Consider the following 22,920-nt stretch of genomic DNA (forward strand, 5'->3'; position numbering starts at 1 on the left):
TTGTATATTGTCACCCTGCTTATTTAACTTATATGCAGAGTACATCATTAGAAATGTTGGACTGGATGAAGCACAAGCTGGAATCAAGATTGCTGGGAGAAATATCAATAACGTCAGATATGCAGATGACACCACCCCTATGGCAGAAAGTGAAGAACAACTAAAGAGCTTCTTGATGAAAGTGAAAGAGGAGAGTGAAAAAGTTGGCTTAAAGCTCAACATTCAGAAAACTAAGATCATGGCATCTGGTCCCATCACTTCATGGAAAATAGATAGGGAAACAGTGACAGACCTTAATTTTTTGGGCTCCAAAATCACTGCAGATGGTGATTGCAGTCATGAAATTAAAAGACGTTTGCTCCTTGGAAGAAAAGTCATGACCAACCTAGATAGCATATTAAAAAGCAGAGACATTACTTTGCTACCTAAGGTCCATTTAGTCAAAGCTATGGTTTTTCCAGTAGTCATGTGTGGATGTAAGAGTTGGACTATTGAGAAAGCTGAGCGCCGAAGAATTGATGCTTTTGAACTGTGGTGTTGGAGAAGACTCTTGAGAGTCCCTCGGGCTGCAAGGAGATCCAACCAGTCCACCCTAAAGGCAATCAGTCCTGAATATTCGTCGGAAGGACTGATGCTGAAGCTGAAACTCCAATACTTTGGCCACCTCATGTGAAGAACTGACTCATGTGAAAAGACCCCGAGGCTGGGAAAGATTGAAAGTGGGAGTAAAAGGGGATGACAGAGGATGAGATGGTTGGATGGCATCACCGACTCAATGGACATGAGTTTCAGTAAACTCTGGGAGTTGGTGATGGAAAGGGAGGCCTGGTGTGCTGCAGTCCATGGGTCTCAAAGAATCAAACACGATTGAGCGACTGAACTGAACTGAACTGTTGAGCCATGAAGCATGTTGGGTCTTAATTCCCCAACCTGGGATCAAACCCATGCCCCCTACATTGGGAGTCCTAACCACTGGACCAGTGGGGAATTCCTTATTGTAAAAAAATTTTTTTAAGGTGAAAGAGGCAACAGAGGATGAGAAGGCCTGCCAGGCTCTTCTGTCCATGGAATTTCCAAGGCAAGAATACTGGAGTGGGATGCCATTTCCTTTACCAAGGTGTAAATTCTTAATAAGATTAATAGGTCTTTTATGTTTCAAAAGGACTAAGGTGGTTGACATTGAATTGGTGGCCCCTTTGTTATTTGGAAAAGAAATACAGTAAGATTCAGCATAGATATCCTGGCCTCTCTGAAACCTTTCTTTTCCTCCAAGCCTCTCTCAGCTTCCTTGATGGCTCAGTGGTAAAGAATCTGCCCCACAAGTAGGAGACTCAGGTTTGATCCCTGGGTTGGGAAGATCCCCTGGAGAAAGAAATGGCAACCCACTCTCAAAACAGTTGGACACGACTTAGCTACTAAACAAAAACAACAAAATCAGTCTCTCTACTGAACTGTGTTTTGCACCTACTACCCATTTTTGAGGTGCCAGCCTAGACACCTCCTCCTCCAGGAAGTCTTCTCTGACTCTCCGAGACTGGATTAAATGTCTGATTCAGGACACCAGTGTGATTGAAACGTTCAGAACTGGGATGTCCCAGTTACTTATTTATTTCCCCCATTATATTTATTTCTTTGAAGGGACTCTAGATTTATCACTAGTGTCTGGCATAGTGCCTGTCCCATAAATATTTGTGGGACTAATGAATTAAGAGTGAATGTTTACTCATTCTTTCGTATTTGTGCTTTCCCTCATCTTCAGTTTGAAGGCTTTAAAACAGGGCTTCTCAAACTTTGTGATTTCAGGATTCCCTTTACACTCTTAGAAATGACTGAGGATTACAAAAGACTTCTATTTTATGGGGTGTATATATTGATATTTACCAAATTAGAAATTAAAGGTGAGGAATTATGAAATATGTATTCATTTTTTTGGTGTGTGAAAGTCATTCAGTCGTGTCCGACTCTTTGCGACCCCATGGACTATACAGTCCATGGAATTCTCCAGGCCAGAATTCCTGTGGGTAGCTGTTCCCTTCTCCAGGGGATCTTCCCAACCCAGGGATTGAACGAACCCAGGTCTCCTGCTTTGCAGGCAGATTCTTTACCATCTGAGCCACCAGGTAAATAATAATAAACTCATTACATGTTAACATAAATAATATTTTTATGAAAAATAATTTGAAAAAACAATTTAGTGAGAAGAGGGACCTCGTTTTACCCTTTTGCAAGTCTCTTTAATGTCTGGCTTAAAAGATGGGCTTCCCTGGTGGCTCAGGTGGTAAAGTGTCTACCTGCAATGTGGGAGTCCCGGGTTTGATCCCTGGCTCGGGAAGATCCCCTGGAGAAGGAAATGGGAACCCGCTCCAGTACTCTTTCCTGGAAAATTCCATGGACGGAGGAGCCTGGTGGGCTACAGTCCATGGGGTCGCAAAGAGTTGGACATGACTGAGTGACTTCATTTTCACTTTAATAAAAGGTAACTGGATGCTCATATCTGCTTCTGTATTCAGTCCACCATGGAATCATGTGTCATACCACACCAAAAGAGCTCCATAGTGTCCCCGCTGAAGGAAAATAACATCTGGACAGTTTGTCTTCCTGAACTGCCTGAAAGGGCCTCAGGACTTCCAAGGGTTATACCTCGACTTGTACTTGAAGACCAAGCATAGCGATCAAGTTTACCTGCCAGGGAAGGGTGAGATCAAAGTTCCTGGTTCAAGAAAAGAGCAATGGAGCAACCTTTCCTGAGTTCAGGAGCCTGAAATGGGTGTAAAGACCCTGAGGGAGTCAAAATAAGAAGAAAATATGGGAGGGCTTTCACCTTGGAAGTGAAAACTAAGCCCCACCTTCCTGATGCCCAAGAGATTTTAGGACAAGTAACAGAACAGCTGCACTAGGAAGGTTACTGAACTCTTACAGATGCTATGAATTGGAACAACTTCTGACTCATTTTTAGCCCTAGAAAGATTATGAGACTGGAGATGTGCTAAGTCGCTTCAGTCATGTCCAACTCTTTGCGATCCTATGGACTGTAGTCTGCCAGGCTCCACTGTCCATGGGATTCTCCTGGCAAGAATATTGGGGTGAGTTGCCATGCCCTCCTCCAGGGGATCTTGCTGACACAGGGATCAAATGCATGTCTCCTGGGTCTCCTGCATTGCAGGTGGATTCTTTACCCCTATCGCCACCTGGGAAGCCTGGAGATAAATTTTCTTTGTTTCTTTCTTTTTTTGGATGGATGTCATTGGGCTGAATTGTGTCCATCCTCCACCTCCTGCAATTCTATTTATCTGTTTCCTTTTTTTAATCACAGTTTTTACCTATTTTAGTAATTTGTGGTGTTGGAGAAGACTCTTGAGAGTCCCTTGGACTTCAAGGAGATCAATCAAGTCCATCCGAAAGGAATATTCATTGGAAGGATTGATGCTGAAGCTGAAACTCCAATACTTTGGTCACCTGATGTAAGAACTGACTCCTTGGAAAAGACCCCGATGCTGGGAAAGATTGAAGGTAGGAGGAGAAGGGGATGACAGAGGATGAGATGGTTGGATGACATCATCAACTCGATGGACATGAGTTTGAACAAGCCCTGGGAGTTGCTGATGGACAGGGAAGCCTGGTGTGCTGCAGTCCATGGGGTGGCAAAAAGTCAGACAGGACTGAGCACCTGAATTGAACTTACCTATTTTATCTATTTGTTTGCTCACTCACCTAAGCTTTCCCACTGTATCGTAAGTTTCTTGAGGGTAGAGGGGCCCTGTTGTCCTGTTTCCTCACGCAACCCCATTTCCTAGCACTTTGTAGACAATCAGTAAAAATGTGCCATTTGATTGAAATGAATCACTTTACATCTTTGTATTCATGGCACCAGCAGTTGTGTCTGATCCATATAAAGAGTTTAATATATGCTTGTTGGATAAATCACACTTACATGGCAAGCCGTTGTAATAAATGGGACTTGACCCGTGCACTTGACCCGTTAGGATAAAGTAAGACTTAACAGATTGAGAAACCCGGAACTGCTCTGGCGTGTTTGTCCATAAATTTGAGCCTGTTTGGTAAGCAGTTAAAGGAGATCGTGGTCCTTTTTGGAAGGGCACCAGCTGTAATGAAGGAACTAAGAGTCTTTTGCAACCTAGCTTAAGATAAGAATGGGTCAAAGCGTTCCTCTTCCAAGATGAATCAATCAAAGTCAACGAGCAAGAACAAGGCAGGCTATCCGTATCTGGTTAGAGACATTTAAGGGTTGGTCTTCAAAGGCAGCTGTGACCCTGTTCATTTTTATGTGAGCTGTGGATGTTCATTCCGTCTGGATTGCTTGTCATGTTTATGCTGCTTGGCTGCCTAGCTATGAAGGCTGGGGGAAGATATCGCCTCTCACATTCGATTCCTAGAATAGAATCAGGTGATAAATATACAATGAATAAGTCTAATTATACAGTAGGGATGCTTGCCCATACTCTAAAGGGAGGATGTTACCCATTATAGATTTTTCATGGAAGGTTGACAGTTGATGACTTGAGCATTGCATGAGTGGGCTATAGTTAAGTGCTTTGCCAAAGGAACATTTCTAGAAGCGCCATTCTGGGAGCAGGATGGATGGTAATAGATATATTCCACCAAATCTCCAATGTTACATGGAGCAGTACTGGTTCTTAAATAAAGGTCTAAGGTATCCTGAGGTCTGTTTTCCAGTTTTAGAATCTCAGAATGCCTTTGTGGTAAATGTCAAGACCACAGACGTGAACTGGACTATATGACCGGCACTCAGGCAGGCACCACTGAAGATGTTTCCCACAGCAAATATCAGAGATAAAGGAAGAATCTAAACTTTTTTGTCATAATCTGTGTACATGCTAGCGCCCTCCCTGTGAATGCCAAACTCCCAAATGGGTGTGTTTGGAATCTGGGGTCAAGCCAGCACTTGTGATTTAATTGTAACAGGATAGGGAAGTGGGAGAGAAGAGCTGGGTTGAGGGGTTTCAGATAGGTGGACAGAGTTAAGTGCTCACAGAGCCGAACAATCTTCAGGAAGGGTTTGGGCAACTTGTCATCACCAGGGGTCCGAGCTGAAGTCTGAGAAGCCCTGACCAGTGACCAGAGCTCTGGAAAAGGGAGTCTTGCCAGGTGAGAGAATAAACAACCCTTTCTTGGTCTGGTCACCGGAAGTAGTTTCCAGGCACTGGGCTGGGGATCAGGGTGAAGCAGAAGGACAGAACTTCGGATCTGGCTGGATACCACTGATACTTCTTATGCCTCGTCTCGTAGATCCAAACTGCTCCCATGCATTTATTTATTTCCCAAGTACTGATGAGTGCCCGCGTGTCTGCATGCTCAGTCGCTTCAGCTGTGTCCAACTCTCTGCAGCCTGGTGGACTGCAGCCCGCCGAGCTCCTCTGCCCATGGGGTTCTCCAGGCAAGAATACTGGAGTGGGTTGCCATGCCCTCTTCTAGGGGATTGACCCAGAGATCGAACCCATGTCTCCTGCGTCTCCTGCATTGCAGGCAGATTCTTTACCCACTGAGCCATCTGGGAAGCCTGATGAGTGTCTAGGAACTGTGTATTTTGCAGTGAAGGAGACAGGGGAAGTTTCTATTCTAGAAAGCTTGCAATCCAGCAATAGGAGACAATCTGCTCAAGAAAAGTCTCCTGAAAGAGGAGACCTTTCCAGGGACTTCCCTGGTGGTCCAGTGGTTAAGAATCCACCTTGCAATGCAGAGGATACAGGTCAGTCCCTGGTCAGGAAACTGCCACAGGGCAGCTAAACCCGCCCTTCTTATCTACAGAGCCCATGTGCCACAACTAGCCCCTGACACAGCCAAATAATTTTTAAGTGTCCCTAAAGATGAGATCTTTCCAGTGAGATTTGATAGACAAGAAGGGGTCAGGTGAGGGAATGAATGGAAGAAGATGAGGCTGAGAAAGTCAGGGACCTTTGATCTTGTAGGGCTCTCTGTAGGCTAGATGAGGAGTTGGTATATTCTAAATGTAATAAGAAGTCACTGAAGGGTTTTAACCTAAGGTCTGATTTCTGTTTTGAAAAGATCAAATTTGCTCCCAAGAGGAGAATGATTCAGAGGCGAATAAAAGTAGAAAGAGAAATAGCAGTTTTGAGGCTCTGGCAGTCTTCTAGATGCAATAGATGGTGGTTTGTTGTGGGTGATAACAGTGGAAATAGAAAAAATTGGACCAGTTCAGAATGGGATTTAGTGGGTAGAGTCAACAGGATGGAGGATGGATTGAGTGAGAGGAAGAGAGGAATTAAGGGCGTGTTTTGCCTTGAGGGACCAGGTGAATTGGAGTGTTCCTTTACTGACCTGGGGAAGGGTGGGCAGGGGAGACGGGTTTCACAGGAAGTGGTTTGGGGAGGCAGAGCCAGAGTTCTATTTTTGACTGTGTTCAGTAGGAGATGCCAGATAAGTTGGTAGCCCATCTGAGCCTGGAATTCCTGGCAGACGCTCAGGTTGGAGATGTGGATTTGGGCCTCATTGGCACTTGGAAGATGTCTAAAGCAGTGGGACCTGAGTAGCTCCCAAATGCTACTGACTTTATCTTCTAAAAATCACATCAGGGACTTCCCTGGTGGTCTAGTGGCTAAGGCTTTGCCCTCCCAATACAGGGCCCCAGGTTTGATCCTTGGTCAGGGAACTAGATTCCATGTGTCAAAACTAAGATCCTGCATTCGGCAGGTAAGACCTGAAACAGTCAAATAAATAAATAAATATTTTAAAAACAATAACAAAACAATGACCACATTTGAAATTAAAACTAAGAAATTAAAAAATTCCTCCAATTGCCCACTCTCCTCCACCACCACCCTTCAAGTCCAAGTCCCTCTTACTTGGTCACTATAACTGCTTGCTTGTCACCTGCTTCTCCACTTGCCCCCTTCCAATCTGTAGCCAGTATGATCTATTCAAAATTTGAATCCGATTATGATACTCCCTGCTTAACATCCTTTAATATTTTAATACCTCGGTCTCAGGATGAACCAGATCAAATCCTTACCTGACCCACAGTAGGGTTGCCAAATAAGACACAGGATGCCCAGTCAAATTTGAATTTCAGATAACACATGATTTTTAGTGTAAATGTATCCTATGCATTTATTCATTGCTTATATGAAATTAAATTCAACCTGGCATCCTGTATTTTTATTTGCTAAATCTGGCAACCCTACCCACAAGGGCTTTGTAAGATCTGACTCTGGGCATCATCTCTCATCAAATGTCTCTTGTTCTCTGATTGAAGCTACATTGTTTTGGAACAGGCTATGCCTTCTCTCGAGGTTCCCTGCTGGCTGACAATGCAGGAGATGTGGGAGACGCGGGTTTGATCTCTGGGTGAGGAAGATCCCCTGGAGGATGACATGGCAACCCACTCCAGTATTCTTGCCTGGAAAATCTCACAGACAGAGGAGCCTGGTGGGCTACAGTCCATAGGGTTGCAAAGAGTGGAACACGACTGAGCATGCATGCATGCATGCCCTCGCTCGCCTCACGGGCTTTGTACATACTCTTTCTTTTGCTGGGAATGCTTTTAGCTCCTCCTAAATCAACTAACTGCCACTCACCTTTCACATCTCAGTCTCCACATCCCAGCCCTCTTTCCTGAATTCTCTGCTCTTCTAGAATGATGTAACTTTCCTTCACTGACCCTGCATTGAGTAGCAATGACACATTTATTTGTGTGAATTGTAAGTACTATATATCTTTTCCACTAAAGGATAAGGTGAGAGATCAGATTTATTTTTGCTCCCCTTTGTGTCCCCTGTGCTCTCCTAGTGTCTGCTACATAATAGGCACTGTGAAAAGAAAGAAGGAATGAAAAAGGAGGAAAAGGATGAAGGACTATATTATAGAATAAATTATAACAGGATCAGAATGAGGACCAAAGAGACTGGCTCTATGACCCAGTTCACAGGGAGGCCTGGGAGGGGAGGCAAGTGGAAGATAAAACACTCCGGTCAGCCTAGGAAGAGGGTGACTTAATAGTCTGTGCCAATATATTGAGGGTGTGGGGCTGAGGAAGAGGTTTGAGGCCGCTTAAATCTTTTGAACTGTGGTGTTGGAGAAGACTCTTGAGAGTCCCTTGGACTGCAAGGAGATCCAATCAGTCCATCCTAAAGGAGATCAGTCCTGGGTGTTCACTGGAAGGACTGATGTTGAAGCTGAAACTCCAATACTTTGGCCACCTGATGCGAAGAACTGACTCATTCGAAAAGACCTGATGCTGGGAAAAATTGAAGGCAGGAGGAGAAGGGGATGACAGAGGATGAGATGGTTGGATGGCATCATCGACTCGATAGACATGCGTTTGAGTAAACTGCAGGAGTGGGTGATGGACAGGGAGGCTTGGCGTGCTGCAGTCCATGGGGTCGCAAAGAATCAGACACATCTGAGTGACTGGACTGAACTGACTGAAACCTTTTCTACCCCTGATCTGTATTTGATCTGGCAAATCGGGTAGCCTGCGGGCAGTACTGATGAACTTCTTTGTAGAATTGCTGCTAAGGGAAAGGCCAAGTGGGTCTGGACTAGGGCCCTGTTCAGCTGTCTGGGAATTGTTCCCCTCCACGCCCATGTTCCATGAGTAAGTATGAGGGTGTGTGTGTATTAAAGAAAAACAACGTGATGCAATTAGAGACAAACAATGCAATAAACCCCTCCTTCTCAACCAGCCCTCCAAAATAATTTCATTTAAAAAATTATTTTATTTTTTGGGGGGGGAGTCACATGGTGCAGTACATAGAATCTTAGTTTCCCAATCAGGGATCAAACCCAGGCCCCCTGTATTGGGAGCACAGAGTCTTAACTACTGAACTTAACTACTGAAACTGTCCCAATTTCATCATTCTACTCAACCTAAACTTTTAGTTGACTACCTTTTTTTGGTATAAAGATAGATTTATAAATTGCTTAAGTTTTGTCTTAATGACAAATGAAGTAATGAAGTCAGTAGGAAAGAAGCAAGAGAGGTGGTGCTCTTGACACAAACATTTCCATTTTTCTGCTAAACATTATTTTGGGGGCTGTCTTCATGGCAAATGTTAGTTATACATAGATCTTTCTTTTCGTCATCTAAATTTTGATAACTGGAAATAAAGTGGCTTAGAATTTTGCAGTTTACATAGTGTTTTCATACCAGGAAATTATTTTTTATGGAATTAAATGAAATTAAATTCCTGTAAAATTAAATTCATTATCTCAAACAGTAGGTGACTTCTTCTCTGAATTACATCGAAGTAGTATCTATAAATGTTGTTACAAATGTGCACATACACAAGAAATCCCCAAACTCTGGAAGAGCTGTGTTCCCAAAGGAAAAATTACTTTACAACTTTACAAAACAATTACTTTACAACTTTAAGAGTTGGTTGTTCAGAACTTGGTCCAAATTTCCTCACGCTCTTTAGGGAAACTAGGTCAATCTCAGTGCAGCTGAAAGACCATCAGTATCACTTTTATGTTAGTGTTCAAAACCCTAGTGACCGTGATTCAATAGCAAAATGTTTTAAGAGTTTCGGATGTTAGAGAGACACCTTTATCTGTAGCGTCTAGACAAGGGTGGTGGTTTCCATTGTCTTGGGGGTTGGGGAGTGGGGAGACAGGTTTGCGGGAAGGTCTTAGAGACCCATTGGCCGGCATTATGGCAGGTGGGCCTAGGATTAGAGAACCATTATGTGTATCAGTCATGAATAAGCCAGATGTTTGGGCTGGAGAGGAAATTAAAAGGTACTTTTAGAGGAAAGTAAAATAGCAAGTGCCTTGGAATGGGAGAGAAGAGAATACCATGTGAAATCTTAGGGGTCCCTTTATAGGTTTCAGTGCTCCCACTGGGAAGAAAAACTCTAAGATTGTCCACTCAGGAGATAGTGAGATGGTCTACTTTTTAATGCACCTTTCCTTGGTTTTCTTTTTCTTTTTTTAAAAAAATATTTATTTATTTTTGGCTATGCTGGGTCTTCATTGATGTGCAAGGGCTTTCTCTAGTTGCAGCGCTTGGGCTTCTCCTGTTGTGGGGTACTGGCTCTAGGTGCTTGGGCTTCAGTAGTTGTGGCTTGTGGGCTCCAGAGCGCAGGCTCAGTTGACCCTCGGCATGCAGGATCTTCCTGGACCAGGAATGGAACCAGTATCCCTTGCATTGCAAGGTGGGTTCTTAACCACTGGACCCCAGGAAAGCCCAGTATTTATTTATTTGGCTGCATCTGGTCTTAGTGGTGGCATATGGAATCTTTAGTCATGGCGTGTAGGATCTAGTTCCCTGACAAGGGATGGAACTTGGGCCCCACCCCCCGCCACCCCCCACCTCACACACACACACATTGGGAGCTTGGAGTCTTAGCCCCTGGACTACCAGGGAAGTCCTTGGTTTTCCTTTGAAGAATCAAGGAAGATGCAGTGAGGAGGGAAAAAAAGGAACTCAACCAAAACAATTAAAATAGTTGATTCCTATTTGGATTCAGATTTGAAGATTCATTTTTAAGCTATGAATGCTTTTTTTGGGTACTTTTGGTTCAATTTTATTTAAAAGGAATCACTGAAGAGTTTTAGCTGAGGTGCTGGTATTCAGCAAAACCAATTAAAGTCTTGGCTTTTCTTGGTTGAGTTTTTCTGTGTATTAATCAGATCTGACTTAAAAGTTATTCATTAGGGTGGGGAGGGTCTCATTATGCTAAGAAGCTTTTTCATCCAGATGCAAATCAGAAAAAAGGGAACTTTTGGACATTTTTATATTCTGACAATGAAAACATATTGCTCAAAAAAAATGTGAATACAACACAGTGTTAACCCACCAGATACACTAGTCAGTTTGCTGTTGTTGTTATTTGAAAAAATCAAGTGCCCTTTGTATTTCAAGTGGACAACCAACAAGGACAGACTGTATGGCACATGGAAGTCTGCTCAATGTTATGTGTCAGCCTGGATGGGAGGGGGGTTTTGGGGAGAATGGATACATATACATGTATGCTGAGTTCTTTCACTGTTCACCCGAAATTACCACAACACTGTTAACCGGCAATATCCTAGTACAAAATAAAAAGTTTAAAGTTGGGGGAAAAAAATCCAAGTACCCTCATTTAACCCTCTTTACTTGAGTAAAACAATTATTTCACAACTTGCATGCATGAAAATGAAGCAGGTTTTGCAGGTCTGGCTTCATCTGTATAGTTTTTTTTGAAGCAGAAATGTCTTTCACCTTATTCTTGAAACATTTTCACTTGGGATGTTTTTAATGTTTGTTGAAGTCCTAGAAAGGAAACACAAATTTGCATTTCTTCCATTTGTTTCCTTTGGCAAACTTGTGTCTACAAAGGACATTTCAACCTACTTCCCAACTGCTTTTAGTTACCTCCTGTGGTTGAAAGGAAGAGACTCACTCAAAATAGACTCGAAATGAAAGGAGCTTCACATAATGATGGAGCTCTAGGGAATGGCCAACGTCTCTTTCCCATGAGCTACCTGATTTTTCGCATGGGGCTTTTGTTCGAACTTGCTTGTACCCTCTCTTTTTCTCATGCTTCTTCAGCAGCAGCTTCCACAACCAGGTGGCAATCTTATTTTTGCATACTTGCCATTGAGCTATAACATATGCCACTTACTGCTACACTTAAAAGAAATGAAGCCTGGTGGCCCTGGTGGCCCAGTGGTAAAGAATCCACTTGCCGATGCAGGAGACACGAGTTCAATCCCTGATCCAGGATGACCCCTGACCCCTGATCCCACATGCCATGGAGCGACTAAGCTCGTGTGCCCCAACTATTGAGCCTGTGCTCCCCGGGAAACCGGAACTACTGCGCCCACTTCCTGCAGCTACTGAAGTCTGCACGTCCATGCTCTGTGCTCCGCAATGAGAAGCCGGAGCACCAGAAGTAGAGAGCAGCCCTGACTCGCTGCAACTAGAGAAAAAGCCCTTGTGGCAACCAAGATGCAGCATAGCCAAAGATAAATCAAACTGTTTTTAAAAAAAGAAATGAAGGCTCAGAAAGATGAAGTGATTTACAAAACATCACACAGCTTTACAAAACTTCTGCTAAAAAAAAAATGGTACACACGGGAAGCTGTGTTTATTGGCCCATCAGGTATTTTTCCAATAAAATAATCCCTTTAAAATGTCTGACACATGTTTAAAAGTGAATGGAACTTGAAAACATTTTGCAAAGTGATATAAGCCAAATATTGTATGATTCCATTTATAGCAAATGTCCAGAACAGGCAAATTTATAGGGACAGGAAGTAGAATAGAGGTTATCAGGAGCTGGAGGGAGGAAGGATAGCGAGTTACTGTTTATCTACAGAGTTTCTGTTTGGGATGATGAAAAATTTCTGGAAATGAGTGCTGGTGATGCTCACCCAGCACTGTGAATATACTTAATGCCACTGAATTATACACATAAAATATTTAAAGGGATAAATCTTATGTGGTGTATATTTGAGCACAATTGAAAAATAGCCTAATAGAAGTTTGACAGCTGTAATGAGCCTGTTGTAATAGAAAGAAAAATTGATATGGCTATTTCCCCCAGTGAAATATTTTCTTTGTTTTTAAAAGTTTTGTAGGGGTAGGGTGAAGGGGGTGGCATGGGGAGAGGGGCCTTGGTTATAAAGTGATAGTGTAGGGACTTCCCTGGCGGTCCAGTGGTTAAAACTCTGCGAGGCTGGTGTGGGTGGTATGGGTTGATCCCTGGTTGGTGAACTGTGGTCCCATATGCCACTTGGTGAGATCTAAAACAAATAAATAAAGGGACAGAATGAGGGAGTTTTATAGTGATGGAGTAGCTATGTGTGCTGAATGTGACAATAGTTACATGAAGGCACACAAGTGATAAAATTGTATAGAATCAAACACACATATCAACCAATGTGTGTAAGACTGTGAAATCTGCATAAGCTTTATGGATTGTATCCATGTCAGTTTCCTGGTTGTGGTAAGGTATGGTAGTTATATAAGCTATTATCACTGGGGGAGGTTTTGTGAAGGGTGTATAGAACATCCATGTACCTTTCTTTGTAACTTCTTTTGAATCTGCAATTATTTCAAAATAGAAAGCTGACGTCAACACACAACACTGACAATAAAAAAAGGAAAGACTGCAGTCAGATTCCAAACTAACCTGAGGCTTCATTTTATACCTTGTCCTTGTTATGAGAAATGGTCATCCTCCTTGAGAAGAAGGATTCTCTGTCCCTCCAGAAGGACTCTCACGTGGCTCACGAGAGGAGATGCACTCACTGTTACCTTCCTTTTTGGGAGCACACGTGCAAACCATCATCACATTCTTTCCAAGAAGTTAAACGAAAGACTTTGAAAGGACTCCGCTCTGTCCTTTAGCCAGGTTCTGTTAGAATTAGGAAATCACTAATTCCAAAGGAAAATTTTCACGTTTTTACTCCCTTGGTTAAACAAACAAAAAAAGCAAAAAAAATGGATGGCACATATATGGTGGTTTCCAGGAAATCCTCAAGTAAAAAATGCATTCAGTGTTTGTTATCAGTGAAAAATGAAAACAAAATGGCTTTACATTGATGTTTGTTCAGAAACACAGGCACAGACTTTGGAAACAAACTTATGGTTAGCAAAGAGGAACGGCTGGGCGGAGGGATGAATATCCACACTCTACTGTTACATAGGATCAATAACCAGCTAGGACCTACTGTTTAGCACAGGGAACTCTACTCAGCATTTTGTAATGACCTATATTGGAAAAGAATCTGAGAAAGAATGAATATAGGTATATGTATAACTCAGCTGGGCTTCCCTGGTGGCTCAGTGGTTAAAGAATCCACCTGCCAATGCAGGAGATGAAGGTTCGATCTTTTCTGGGTTGGAAAGATCCCCTGGAGAAGGAATTGGCAACCCACTCCAATTATTCTTGCCTAGGAAATCCCATGGACAGAGAAGCCTGCTGGGTTATAGTGTATGGGGTCCCCAAAGAGATGGACATGACTTAGTGACTAAACAACAGCAACAAATAATTGAATCACTCTGCTGTATATCTGAAAACTTATACAACATTGTAAATCAACTATGAAAGAAAGCGGCAGGATGAACGTGTTAGTCACTCAGTTGTGTCCAACTCTTTGCGACTCCATGAACTGTAGCCCACCAGGCTCCTCTGTCCATGGAGTTCTGCAGGAAAGGATACTGGAGTGGGTTTCCATTTCCTTCTCCAGGAGAATCTTCTCAACCCAGGGACTGAACCCAGGTCTCTGGCACTGCAGGCAGATTCTTTACCTTCTGAGCCACCAATGCATGTATATTATGCTCCAGTATAAAATAAAAAATAAGTCACCCTGCTTATGTAACTTATATGCAGAGTACATAATGAGAAATGCTGGGTTGGAGGAAGCACAAGCTGGAATCAAGATTGCCGGGAGAAATATCAATAACCTCAGATAGGCAGATGACACCACCCTTATGGCAGAAAGTGAAGAACAACTAAAGAGCCTCTTGATGAAAGTGAAAGAGGAGAGTGAAAAAGTTGGCTTAAAGCTCAACATTCAGAAAACTAAGATCATGGCATCTGGTCCCATCACTTCATGGCAGATGGGTGGGGAAACAGTGGCAACAGTGGCTGACTTTATTTTTCTGGGCTCCAAAATCACTGCAGATGGATGGTGATTGCAGCCATGAAATTAAAAGACACTTACTCCTTGGAAGAAAAGCTATGACCAACCTAGACAGCATATTAAAGAGCAGAGACATTACTTTGCCAACAAAGGTCCATCTAGTCAATGCTATGGTTTTTCCAGTAGTTATGTATGGATGTGAGAGTTGGACTATAAAGAAAGTTGAGTGCAGAAATTGATGCTTTTGAACTGTAGTGTTGGAGAAGACCCTTGAGAGTCCCTTGGACTGCAAGGAGATCCAACCAGTCCATCCTAAAGGAGATCAGTCCTGGGTGTTCATTGGAAGGACTGATGTTGAAGCTGAAACTCCAATACTTTGACCACCTGATGCGAAGAACTGATTGATTTGAAAAGACCCTGATGCTGGGAAAGACCGAGGGCAGGAGGAGAAGCGGATGACAGAGGATGAGATGGTTGGATGGCATCACTGACTCGATGGACATGGGTTTGGGTGGACTCTGGGAGTTGGTGATAGACAGGGAGGCCTGGTGTGCTCTGGCTCATGGGGTCGCAAAGAGTGAGTGACTGAACTGAACTGAAAAAATTGATGTGTTTCTTCAAATGCAATTACTTATGCTTTTGTTTCTATAGCAGACAATGTTTCTAAGATAGGGAAGCCACTGGACATCTAAATAAGTCAGAGGACTTCTTTGTCTAGGTTTGTTCTTCCTCACAGGAACACCCAGAAAGAGGGTATTAAAGATATTAAATGAATAAAGGACTTATGTGGGAAATGGATGCTAGCCACTGCTTAGTGAGTTGAGAACAGCGAATTTTTAAAACTGCAAATACTTGTTTAAAAAGACAAATGTTCTCACTCATATATTGTCAATGGAATTGTAAATTGGTACAATTTTTCTATGGAGGAGATACTGGCAGCAAATATTCAAAGTCATAAAAATATTTATATCCTTTGACTCAGTATTCAATTTCTGGGAATTTATCCAAAACAAATAATTAAAAAGAAGACATAACCTATATTACAAAGATATTCCCAACTACCCTATATATAATAACAAAATCCAGAAAATAACCTATATGCCAAATAATAAGGAACTATTTAAATAAATGATAGATTTCTAACCAAAGTGGAACATTACATAGCTATGAAAAATGATGGCCATGCTATACACCAAATGTAGTTTAAATAATTCAAAATTCTTGAAGTGTTTGGTAAAAAGATATGCATCTATGAGTTACCTTCCACAGAAGAAAGGGCAAGTTCCAAAGTACTTAATGAATGTGAAAAGAAAATTCACAATCTGGGTAAAAATGCAAAGAAATGGAATAACTCCAAGATAGGAGTGGGAAAATTCAGACTTGTAGACGTACTTCTAAATTTTCAAGTTGTGCTCTGGAAAGAAGCACAGCACACATCAATACTGATGACTGGCTTTAAGAACAGACTGCACAGAGAGTAGCAAGCTATCTTTGGACTGCTCTGAATATAATCCCCCTGTGTGCTGGAGATCACAGAACGATTCCCAAGGGTTGCTGAAGAGCAGTAAACTGCCAGCATCTTGCATGCAGAATCCCTTGGGAGCAGGGAAGTTATTTTGGAATACGACTTTTTCAAGATCTGAACAAAGGTTCAGATTTGGCTGTCCTTGAACACCCTTAAGTGACAGATGACCAAATCTCCTTTCTATAAATTAAAAGAGGGGAAATGATGACTCCTGGTCCTTTGTGCCCGCCTTTAGTGCAGATGGTTGGTACTTCTAGTTAAACATAATTATCCCCTAAATTCTGGGTGTATAATTCAGTGGTTTAATGTTGCTGTACCGAATGGCTGGACTCTCGTGGAACCTGAGGCCATGTCCAGTTTCTTTGGCTACTTATTAGCTCAAGTCCTCCATGCTGGGACGAGGGCAAGAACATTAAGGCAAAGTTCCAAGCTGTTTCTCATTTTCCCAGGCGAAGGAGTAGTTAAATGTTTGGACTTGAATGAGACATCCTACTAGGTTGGATTTTGTAGAAAAGGGAGAATTTATGGGGGTGTGGAATAGCAGAGGGCTAATAATTAAGCAGAGAAAGTCAATAAACTGGGAAACAGAGCTTGCCTGGGTCAGCCACACAAGTTACAGGCTCACACACACACACACACACACACACACACACACACACACACGCACACATGAACATACATGTACACACAGGTTGATTGTTGTTCCAAAGCCATCAGAACTCCAGGTTTGACACTAACATTTTCATAAAAGGATATTTCAGATTAGGGCTGGACAAACGACATGATTTATCTTAAACTCAAGAGGCCAAGGTACAGTTGGAAGTTAGAGGCAAAAAATTCCAAGTGAATGTAGTGAAGTAAACGGGAAGCTTTAGAAAAGAACTTGGGTGTTCAGAAATCTAAGAGTAACACTCAGATGAGATAATATCATGATTAAAAGGTGACCAGGGGAACTGGGGGTGTGATAAACATCTACACATTTAACATCAGGCATCCAAATATTTAATTACCTCTGGAGTTCGTGTGTGTTAGTCACTCAATCGTGTCCGACTCTTTGTGACCCCATGAACTGTAGCCTGCCAGGCTACTCTGTTCATGGAATTCTCCAGGCAAGAATACTGGAGTGGACTGCTTTGGCTCCAGGAATAAACAGCTAGCCTGCTTGTACCAAGTTGGCTTTCAGCCAGCAACTACGTGTGGGAAATTTATGTGCTTTGAAGAATGAATTAACAGGCAGGGCGGGAGTGGTAAAAATTCAAGCATGTTTTAAGTAACTGAATTAGTGTTACATACTTTGGGGAAAACTAGTCAATCCTACAGGAAATCAACCCTGAATATTCACTGGAAGGACTGAAGCTGAAGCTCCAATACCTTGGCCACCTGATGCGAAGAGCCAACTCATTGGAAAGACCCTGATGCTGGGAAAGATTGAAGGCAAAAGGAGAAGAGGCGACAAAGGATGAGATGGTTGGATGGCATCACTGACTCAACGCACATGAATTTAAGCAAACTCCGAGAGATAGTAAAGGACAGAGGAGCCTGGCGTGGTGCAGTCCATGGAGTCGCGAATAGTCGGACATGACTTAGTGACGGAAGAACAGTCACAAATTCGGGAAAAATCCTCACTATAGCTGTGGTGCACTGTTAGAGGAAGCTGGGGCCTGATATGATGCCGGGATCAATGCACATAATGTGGATGTTCCTGAGCATATACCCAGACAAAACCATAGTTCAGAAAGATACATGCACCTCTCCGTTCACGGCAGCACTAAATATTTACAATAGCCAAAACAGGGAAACAGCCTCAGTGTCCACTGACAGATGAATGGAGACAGAAGACATCGTACTTACACGCAAAGGAATATCACTCGACCATTAAAAAGAATGAAATAATGCCACTTGCAGCAAATGGATAGACCTAGAGATTATCATGCCAAGCGACTTAAGTCAGAAAGAGAAAGACAAATACCATAATTGATATCACTTATATGTGGAATCGAAAGTGTGACACAGTGAACATATGTACAAGTGAACTCACAGATATAGAGGGTAGACTTGTTGTCAAGGGGGAGGGGGGATGGCGGGACAGAGGATTGGGAGTTGGGGATTAGCAGATGCAAACTATTACATTACTATACAGGATGGATGAGCAACAAGGTCCTACTATAGCACAGGGAACTATATTCAGTATCTTGTGACAAATCAGAAGAATATGAAAAACTGGAAAATATGAAATATGGAAAAGAGTATGGAAAAATATATATAATGGAATCATTTTGCTGCACAGCAGACATTAACGCAACATCGTAAATCAACTACACTTCAACAAAATAAATATGGACATTGACTTTCATTACAGGGTTGAATAGAAGAGGGAGAGCGCTGGCTAAGCTCCGAGGCGGCTGTGGAACAAGGAGGGTAAAGCATTTCTGTGCTCACTCTTCCATCCCCAGAGGACCCTTCTGTGAACAACAGGAGCTACTCGAGCTGGAGAAACTCTCACCAGATCAGAGTGATTTCAGCTCAACTCAAACTGGCTTGCCCTGCTGTGGAGAGAATCTGGTGTTCCCCTGGGGTGGTGTTCCTACAGATTCCCTTGGGGAGATTTTTCTTGGTTATCACTCAAGACTGTTGCCTCACATTTGATGAGCGGGAACCAAGGATCTGTTGGGTGGATCCCACTAGGTTACAGATTCACCTTGGTGACTTTTTTAGCTGGATAGGACTGGCACCCAGGCATTTCCTACCAAGGGCTGAGCCCTGAAGATGCCTATCAGACACTTCTTTGCACACAAGTCGCCTAGAACTGGGTCTAAGAACGGGCCATTGGCTTGTCCTTTCTCCCTTGATAGCTTCTTTCCCCATCAACCCACAAGTTCCCAATTTGTCAACATTCCCTTGGAAAGAGCTGAGAAAGACAGACAGGAAGATACACTTGGAAAGAAGATTGGTTTGTACTTTATTTACAAGAGAATGTAAGAAAAAGTAAGTTATTATCAATAATAAATAACTGGGAAAAAACACAAAACGGCTGCAAAATGACATAGGAGGATGGCTTCCTCACACAGTTAAGATGTGTGAAGATCAACTTCTGTTTGCTTTGCTGTCATTCACACTGTGCATTCCAGAACTTGGTCCTTCAGCTGTGGCAGTGGTGTATCGACCATTTAACTAGTCAAGATCCCAGTTCGCAATGTAAACACTAAAACTGACACTTGAAGCTACATGTAAGTGGCACAGGTATAACATCAGCTCAAACAGCCTCTCTTGGAGACACATAGAAACTGAGGGGAGATTTGCAATTCAACAGACAGGCTTTTGATTTTAAGCAGAAACACTGAGAGAGGCTTATCCTAGAGTCTGTTAACAACAAAATGATAACAACAGCATCTGGAAAGGTCTCAACATATTCACATTCTCTTATTGCACTAACTCCTAAAAAGCTTAAAACTTACATTTCAAATGAAACAGACTGCTTTGAAGGTAGAACGCAGAAGAACCCAGTATGCGTTGCCTCCATATGCCATTGTTGCGCTCTTCTGAAACATTTCGTTTTCAGCAGGAAACAATAGTTTTCCTTCTTTCTTTCTTTCTTTTTTAGGAAACAATAGTTTTAAACAGTCTATTTATGATCAATTGCAGTTGCTGGACAGATTTTTTTTTTTTTAATTTTAAGAATTATGGCTCAGATGGCATATTGTCACCCAGCCTACTGAACCAGATGATCAGAAAGAGACTAAAACTATTTAAACAATCCTTCTGTGTTGGAGCATCTGAATACGCATCACATATGGAGTAAAATTACACTCTGGCCCTTCTGAAACATACAGTTGTTGTTGACCTATGCCAGCCAGTGACAAGTAGTCTTTGAGCCATGAAGAGGAGCTAAGGCGAGTAGGATTTAAAAGTACACATAAATTCATTAGCCGTGAAATTTTCACGGAAAAATGATTTCTCAAGAAGTGTCGGAATCTACTCTTAGGTCACCGTTTATCACAGTGTCTTGGAAGAAAACCATATAATAACATTTGGGAGTCCCGTTGTGTTTTTTAAGTGTCTACATAAGACACGCACAATTGCACTAGTTAGAGATTTATTTTCACAACCAAAAACGTGGCTAATAAATGCCTTCAAATAAATTAAAGCCGTTTTCCCCACACACAAATGCAAAACCAAAAACAGAAGGGTTTATAAATTAGTTCACAAATGAATTCATATTGTTTCAGTTACAATGTGGTAACTGAAGAATGTCACGGACTCCTGTGTTGTTATGCTTTTTTCTTTGCTTTGCTTTATTCTAGCTCAAAAGTAGGAAAATGAAAGGTCTTCAGAGCTGACTTCTGACAAAGTTTATGCAGTAAAAACACTGAGGCCTTCTCGTCCTGGAACAGCACAGCTAAAGCAATGATCTGTTCGACAGCCAATGAAAAGCACAGGGGCATTTTGTAATTTGAAGTCCATCCAAAGTAATGAAATTTACGTTCATTTTGATGGTCTCCACTACATGAGAGACAAAGATGGGGTGAGCATAAATGTTATTCTGTGGATTATTTTAATTTGGCTACCAGAGACTTAAAACTGATGGTGTTGGATTCGCCATACTATATTTATATATATACAGGTATAATACAATTTTGGTGAACAAAGTTGAAGGTTTCCACATTGCAGACAGAGGCACTGAGTTAAAATTCTATTTTTCCCCCCAAAACATGCTTAACGAATTCAAGTTTCTGGTTTTTTTCTTCTAAGTTTCCATCATGCAGCCATTTAATTTCCATCCTTATAGGAATTAGTAATGTTCTATATACACATTCATTGCAGGCTTGTACCCCACAAAAAACAAATCCATGTATGAAGACTGTGAAATGACACTTGAAAATCAAGATAGATAAAATACTGAAGCCATTTATGCCTTGTGATGAATGGATTAAATATCTGAAGCAGCTAAAAGAATATTTGCACCCCTCCCCCCTTTGAAAATGCACACAAACCACATGTAGACAGAAAAACTGAACAGACTCTAAGACCACACATATTTGTTGGCTAAGAATCACACTATCAGTGGTAGTTTTGCAAGTAATGTCTGTGGTATTGTACTGGCTTTAAGAGAAAGAAAATTCACAGTAGGAAACCAGGAATTAGCTTTCTAAAGCATATAGAATTGTTGACCTTGATAGAGGAAGCTACTTTACAAAAATGGAAAATGAGCAATGGCATCGACAGAAAAACTAGGTGCCAGATGTGTTAACGACGGGCTCAAAACAAATCCATTCCATGCGAATATCATGATCCCCACCCCATCTTGATTTCAGCTTGCAAATGTTAAGCAAATACATACACTATGCAAGTGTCTTCTGAAAGGAGAATTTTGCTTCCTAAAGCCAGACATTCTTGTTAAGTACTACTGTGCTGAAAGGGAGCCATTGAGAAGTCCAAGAGATCTGGATAAAAGATCGAGTTTTCCCACAAGCAAAAATCATGCTACCATACCATGCAAAGAAGGCGTCTTACTGTGGTACTATCACTCTTAGGGAAGAGATGCACTGTTGATCTAAGCTATTTGCAATGGGTTTCCTTTGAGTTCTCGGTTTATTTATATATTAAGCTAAATGTCAACCTGTAGGTTAAGAAATGATCTTGACAACCTGACATATGACTTAGAACACTTGGTGCTGGGCTCCTGGGGCCAGCACTTGCACCTTGGGAGAGTTTGTCAACTTGAAGGACATTATGCAGAGTGCTGGGCACGAGAGCGAGAAGCAGGCAGGGTCCACCGGCTGAGAGCCTGTGTAAGAGGAAGAGGACACGCTCCTTGGTTTCCTTTGGAATCTGCGTTTGGGGACGGTCCCTTTCCTGAGGTTGGAGGTTATGGTCAGGAAGGCTAGCTGGGGCCTTGGAGTCGCCCAATTCCCTTGTTCTCTTCCTCCCTTGGAGGACAAATGCTAGATTCTGTTTGCTCTTCCTTCTGTGTTTAAAGGCAGTGAGGTGCAAAGGTGGCAGATTTTTCTCTTTAGATCAAAAGAGAGTTCTCTTTCTGCCACTTTGGTGAATGATCTTGTCTCCTGTCAACCTTGAGTCTAATCCTGCATTACTAAGACCCTCAGAAAAGAAAGCTGGACAGAGGGGCATCTTTTATAACTTCTTTTTAATCTATAAATAAGAATCAGCCATTCTGCTCACTTTCTCCTCCCACTTGATGGATATATTGACTCAACTTTTGCCATATTCCTGATATTTGGATTTCAAGTAAGGAACAAGAGAACGGCAATTTTTTCCTAAGGTCCAGTGACGGGCAATATATTCCAGGGAGGTCCAGATATTATTAAGAGTATCCCCATCCCATTAAGGGGATGGAAACAAGTCCGACAGTGTTAAAGTCCAGGCAGCTTACTCTACCCTGAACTTCTCTGAATGAGCAAAGTGTCAATGAATTCTACTCAGTTAACTGCAAATTCTGAGAATCTTAACAAATGACGTAAGGCTCGTTGATACCTGCAGGGAAAAAAAAAAAGACATTTGCCTCACCTGGGTCTGTTGGTTCCTAAACCAAACCATTCAAAATCAGTCTGTTATGGTCACATTTATCCATGTAATTCTTAAAGATTTCTGAGGCCTCAAGGGCACAAAGGGGAAGTTATTAAAAGACAGAAACAAGTGGCATTTTTATTAAATTCTGTGAAAGGTATAAATAAGTTATTGTTAATTGCACTTGGAGCCTCTACAGGTTGATAATTAAAATTTTGAAAAAATTTAACGAGTTAATTAGGCCCCAAATCCTGAGTCAGACTAACCAAAGTAGGAATCTTAGTAACTCCTGGTATTCA

The sequence above is a fragment of the Dama dama genome, chromosome 5, assembly GCF_033118175.1.
Source record: "Dama dama isolate Ldn47 chromosome 5, ASM3311817v1, whole genome shotgun sequence".
In the NCBI taxonomy this organism is placed as follows: domain Eukaryota; kingdom Metazoa; phylum Chordata; class Mammalia; order Artiodactyla; family Cervidae; genus Dama; species Dama dama.